Source organism: Priapulus caudatus, unplaced genomic scaffold, assembly GCF_000485595.1.
Source record: "Priapulus caudatus unplaced genomic scaffold, Priapulus_caudatus-5.0.1 Scaffold1542, whole genome shotgun sequence".
NCBI lineage: Eukaryota > Metazoa > Priapulida > Priapulimorpha > Priapulimorphida > Priapulidae > Priapulus > Priapulus caudatus.
The window spans coordinates 38,402-44,359 of NW_014578603.1; the positions used below are offsets into that span (position 1 = coordinate 38,402).

The 5,958-nt window shown below is 44.2% G+C and overlaps 1 protein-coding gene across 2 annotated transcripts in view; it reads right to left on the reverse strand.

Annotated features, from left to right (window-relative positions):
• The window catches only part of LOC106816946 (zinc finger protein 431-like), a 4,278-nt gene extending 2,720 nt beyond the window's left edge, over window positions 1–1,558 (reverse strand). For both annotated transcript variants that reach the window (XM_014821595.1, XM_014821594.1), the window contains exon 1: window positions 1,376–1,558. The gene's annotated coding sequence lies outside the window, so the exon portion shown is untranslated. The remainder of the gene's footprint in view (window positions 1–1,375) is intronic.
• Between the last annotated feature and the right edge of the window lie 4,400 nt (window positions 1,559–5,958).

The following is a 5,958-nucleotide window of genomic DNA, read 5'->3' on the forward strand; positions in this document are numbered from 1 at the left end:
CGTAGCGCCATCTGGCGGTGGCGTTTGCAAGTTAATTTACGACGCTAAACCTGATGTTTAGTCTCTGGTGTATGCGCAGAAGAAACGCGGAAACTCAGAAACTCAGAAACTCGGAAACTCAGAAACTCGAAAACTCGAAAACTCAAAAAGTCGGATGTCGTTTCAGGTCTTCCATATTGGGGACCCTACACAACACACTAATAATGCGCCATCTAGCGGATCACTATCTCCGAAACGTACCCTGGTACTATCTAATATGCCGGACCGTACCTCGCCTACTCCATCAATGAGTCTAAGGAGTAGGTGTAACCATATCAAATAGTTACCAGGGTACGTTACGGTATACGTTCCGGTATACCGGACCGTACCCAGGGTACGTTCCGGCAGTACCCTGGGGGACATAGACCCTATGAGCAGTAATACGTGGAATGCTGGACCAATGAAAAGGCTTGGCATGGTTACGGTATATGACGTCATGGTATAATTTTGACGTATGTGCAGATACCGTGCATATCCTGGCTATGATCTAGACACGACCCTAACGGTCATACTGGGGGGGGCTTCTCACTCCCACGGAGTTTTACATATTAGGAAAAGAACGATAAATCGATTTAATTAAATTAAATTAAATACCTTTGAAATTATAACGGAAGGGTGCGGCGTACGCTGTGATTGGAAGACACAAAGTGTCAATCCTCGGCGCGCCTCGGCATCATGACCGCATCACGTCTAGACAATCAAACACCACATGCTATCTGACAGAATCCTGCCATAACCGAGCAATACGTACAATTTCACTTAAAGCCGTTATTACGAGTTTTGCTCAGAAACCTTCAACCCCAAAAAATATAGCGAAATATAGTCTCACCTCACAGTGGATATATCACTGATTTCACCAACATTAATAAAACACCAAGATTTTATGCAGTTATAGCATAGAAAATTGGATATGAACACATCGTAACAGCAATGCATTTTATCGTGTCGCGATAATGGCAGAATTGGTAATCTTGTAAATTGTCGGTGATAAATTGACAACAACTGCATTTGAGAGAAACTGTACTATGTCTATGGCAGATAGGCTGCGGCGCTACTAGCTAGTCCAAGACTACCGGTTTCAAGATTACAGCACACAATTGTTTACCAAACTAGTTCGAAAATTGCATGTTTTTGGTGAATACGAAGGTTCTAGACATTTTATCGTTACTCTAGACGAGTTGCCTACTCAAGCAACGGTAGGTATCATGAAAGTGGTGAAAACACTGGAAAACTCTCGTAATAATTACTTTAACAAAGGCTGGAGGCTCGGAACTGTTTCACATGCAAGAGCGGTATCACTGCCGAAATGCATAAAACATAAAAGTGTAACACTAACAGTTCTCGCGGCATTCCCAACGACGCACGGTGTCCGGAGAAACTTGTCGCTGGAGTTTGGCTTGGTGTAGGCTTGGTTGCTAAACACCTCGGGACTTGGGAATGCTCCGTCCGCAGCACAAGTCATCAGCAGCCATGGTTGACCCTCAGACGCCTAGCATGTCCGGTGGAGATCGACGACGAGACACTGTTGATAAACAGATAATATACGGGGTTGAAGTCAACCTATTGAGCAACAGTATATATGTACGCGCATTAGTACCAGTGTTGTCGTAGAGTCCACAGCCTCCGAGGCTAAGACCGAGTCCCAGTCCATAGCCTCCGAGGCCACGGCCGAGTCTGCACCACCTGAGTCCGAGTCTGATTCCACACCACCCGAGTCCGATTCCGAGTCTAGCTTTGATAAAAAAAATTAAGGGGGCGCAGACCGACAAGGCCACCCACTTGTATGTAAATGGCTGGTCAAAAAATAGGGGGCGTTGTGCCTCCTGCCCCCTGGATCTGACATTGTTTATCAATAACTCACTCAAAGAAAGTCACAATAACTGAATATTTTTACAAACAATTTTGAAATTATTTGTATACATTTGTACAGAAGATCCTTCATCTGTGCATGGTAGTAAGGGTAGCGCAGGGTATTTTCCACACAGTACCGCAGCGGAGCTCAATAAATGAATTCGCTGAGCGCAATGTATGGGTAAAACAATTTAAACAAAATATCAGTGCACAGTGGTAGTTAGATAAAGTATGTTGAAAACTATACTGGGAAGCATGCTATATATATATATATATATATATTATATATATCGTTAGTGTTGTCAATCGTTGTAATTTCGTAATCGATCATCGGTTGGACCGAAGTAACACCATGATCGGTTACAATCGTTACTCGGGGTGTTGAATGCCTGCGTGTGCGTAACGTCGTGTGCATGTACGTGTGTGCATGTATGTGCTTGTTTAGCCCTGTTTATTGTTTGTTTTGCACTGTTTACTACTGTGTGTATAATACATGTATGTGAATAAAGGATAACTTGTATAGTAGCGATGATATCTCTGATTCTCATCACTTTTGCAAGTTTTCTTGTTTTGTTTTTTTAGATGAAATTGATTATGGATTTTGATAACCAAGCGCTTGGTTCGAGCCACTGTTCAACCGATGATCAATTATAATCGATGATCGTGACATCACTAATATACGTGATTGTAAACAGTGCTACTGCTAGCATACACTACATGAATAAAACTATTGCCAGTATTGGCATTGCAACAAAACAGTCTGGAAGAATTTGCGAAGCAATGTGGACAAGAGAAGCGACCAGGGTTCGAATTTTGGCTGAAAATCTAGTGGACAGCAGGACCACCAACTTCCGAAAGTTGTTAGTCCCGCACAAAAGTTGGTGGTCCGCTTATTTACTAGCAGTAAGTAACAAAATAGTATACAAAAATAACCATTGGCATCAACAGCATACATGTAACTTAAGCTAGGGGCACACGAGCGTATTTTTTCGCCCGATCGCAACGATTAAAATCGCCAGCGAATTTATACGCCCGATCACGAAGGGGCACACGTAGCAAATTTGAGAGCGTACGCCACTCGACGGAATTTTCCGTCGATCATGTGATCGGTACAAAATGGCAACCCGCCGAAAAAAAGTTGTTGCTGTTGTTAGTGCTATTTATTTGCTTCTAAAAAGAAACAAAATACGGAGAAGGGCTCGTTGGACAAATCAAATTGCAAGTCTCAGCGCTATTTCTGTAATAGCGACCTCCTTCGCTACACGATCCCGGTATTCAGGGATCGCAATATCAAAAAGGCATGGCCTTTCCGACCACAGAATTACTAATTCGTCTTCCTTTTCGCGAGTCCACACTTCTGTATTGGAGGCAGACATTTTAACATCACATGATATCAACAACACGTCCGATTGGTTTAAAAAAAATCGATCGCTCGACAAAATACGCCGGACACGGGCAGACGAGCGAATTTGCCAGCAGATCAATCCGCCGGCGTAAATAATCGGCCGAAAATATCTAACATTTTTGATACGGGCGATTCTTACGGGCGTACGAAATCGTCGTCGACGTGAACGGGCACACAAGTGAATTTTTTGAGCGATTTTCAAATTCGCCGCAACCGGGCGAAAAAATACGCTCGTGTGCCCCTACCTTTAGAGTTGGTCAAATAATATATTTCAACTCTAGGAATGTCGGGGGAGCTTCTGGGAAAGGTTTTACTTTCGTTTTTTGCCTCCCCAGTCCTCGGTACCCCATGCATAGATCAATGCTGCCGCACATCCGCAAAGTTACAAGTGCCTAGAATCCTGATGAAATAGAAGTATATACAGTTTACATTGCTTCTAGATATCTAACTGAATAAAAATAGTCCACTTTCTGCGTAAAAAAAAGTCACTGGTCGTGCCCTCACTCCCCACGATAACCCGTGCGACATATGAACTTATTGTTATGAGGTCATAAAAACACTGCTACGCTACATGCCGCAATCGATTTCTTTGACTGTCACAAGGTTTTATGCGTGTGGCGAATCATGCGCTGAGGGAGTTCATGCCCTCCGCTCTAGATGTTTTGGACACCCCGTCTACGTTTAAGAACGGCGCGTATTAGAATGTGCTCCCGTTTACAAGTCTGTCTAAACTGCCGTTGCAATAACCGTAGTATTTCAGCGTAATATGAGGGGAAAAAGTGCTGGTCAGGAGGACCGGCAGTTTCGTAGAGTTGGTGGCCGAAGCAAAAACTTGGTGGCCTCGGGCCTCCGGGTCGGCACTAATTTTGAACACTGGAAGCGACGGAAAACAATTTACAGGAATGGACTACTGAAGGATATATATGACTGAAAACATGATCCACACAGAGTATACAGCGGGAGAGTGATGATCTGCATAACATTGCTACCCTTCTCGCTTCTACGTTGGCGAGAGGTCCCAGAGGTCCTACGACGTGTAACAGTCGGAGAGCCTGGTCGGTTTACACTGTGACTGTGTGAACGTTCCGGTATACCGGACCGTACCCAGGGTACGTTCCGGCAGTACCCTGGGGGACATAGACCCTATGAGCAGTACTACGTGGAATGCTGGACCAATGAAAAGGCTTGGCATGGTTACGGTATATGACGTCATGGTATAATTTTGACGTATGCGCAGATACCGTGCATATCCTGGCTATGATCAAGACACGACCCTAACGGTCATACTGGGGGGGCTTCTCACTCCCACGGAGTTTTACATATTAGGAAAAGAATGATAAATCGATTTAATTAAATTTAATCCGTTTAGACTTTAGTGCATTATTTCTTCAGCTAAAGCAGAGAGTATGTTATGTGTTATGTTCTCGTACTTGTCGGTGTCCACTACACTGGATATAATGACAAGGTAGTAAGTGCCTTCAGGGATAAACCCAATAAACAAACAGGTGCATAATGATGATGTGAGTGCAATGCTACTGGTGTCCTCTTAAAGTGGGTTCGCGTGCATGTGGGAGTGAAGCCTTGACTTAAAAAGACTCTATAGCATAGACTAATAGAGCCGTAGGCGTATGAGTTTATATTTAGCTTTATACTCCGTCTATGTCTCTTCCAATTTCACCAAAGCATCGTGCATAATGGAAAACTAGAAACTTCATAATATTCAGAAAAGAAATCAAATAAATTACGATTCCAGGGGAAATGTTACTATGCGAGCTAGAGCCAGTAGAGGTCGTGAGATCGAGTATGTAGATTACGATCTCACATACAATGCATAGTCAGAGCACTTAATTCAAAGTTAATGTTGAACCCTGATACGCGGATCGGCTCTATACGATAGGTAGATTCATAACACAATAAGAACGTGACACAGTAAAGAGCCGGCTTAAAGCACGGCAGGGATGAGTACCACCGAGAGATCGAGAGCGCCAAGAGAGGGAGAGAAATCGCGAAGCTCCCTTATATACGATCACGGCTCAGTTACTCCTGATTGGTCAAACGGTGGATTGAGATAGCGTTATTCTGCGATTGGCTAGAACAAAGTGCGATTAGCCATTCTGATGGAAGGCTATATATATTGCCGTGACAATAATTCCGTTCCACACGTTGGTGACGTTGCATAATTTCGTGCCTAAACAATACCCTGCTCAACACAGGGGCTATGTCCCCGAGTGACATGCCTTACCCTGGAACATAGGCTGGTTCACCACAAATACAAGTTATTTTTTAGTTTATACAAAAAGAGGAATATACAACAAGAATATACCTCAATACTCTTCGCTTAGGTTACCTACACGCTTGGGGTAATCTTAGGCACGTACGAAATCAGGCATGGTCGGGGGCTGTCTAGAATGCATAGTGAGGGACAACACTCAGCCGTCCAGAGAGACATGATACAAGATTGCGTGGCACAGCTTTGCTGTTGATCCTGAGCGCTGCGCGCGGATGAGACGCGCAGTTCCGCGGGATATGCGCACGCGACCGCGGAGATGTTCAAGTATGAAGCGCCTTCCGGAGTGGAGGGGTGCACAAAATTCGAGGCCCGGCGCACGTCTCCACAGCTGTCAGCGGATTGTCTGTAGTTTTAGAAGATAACAATGACGACT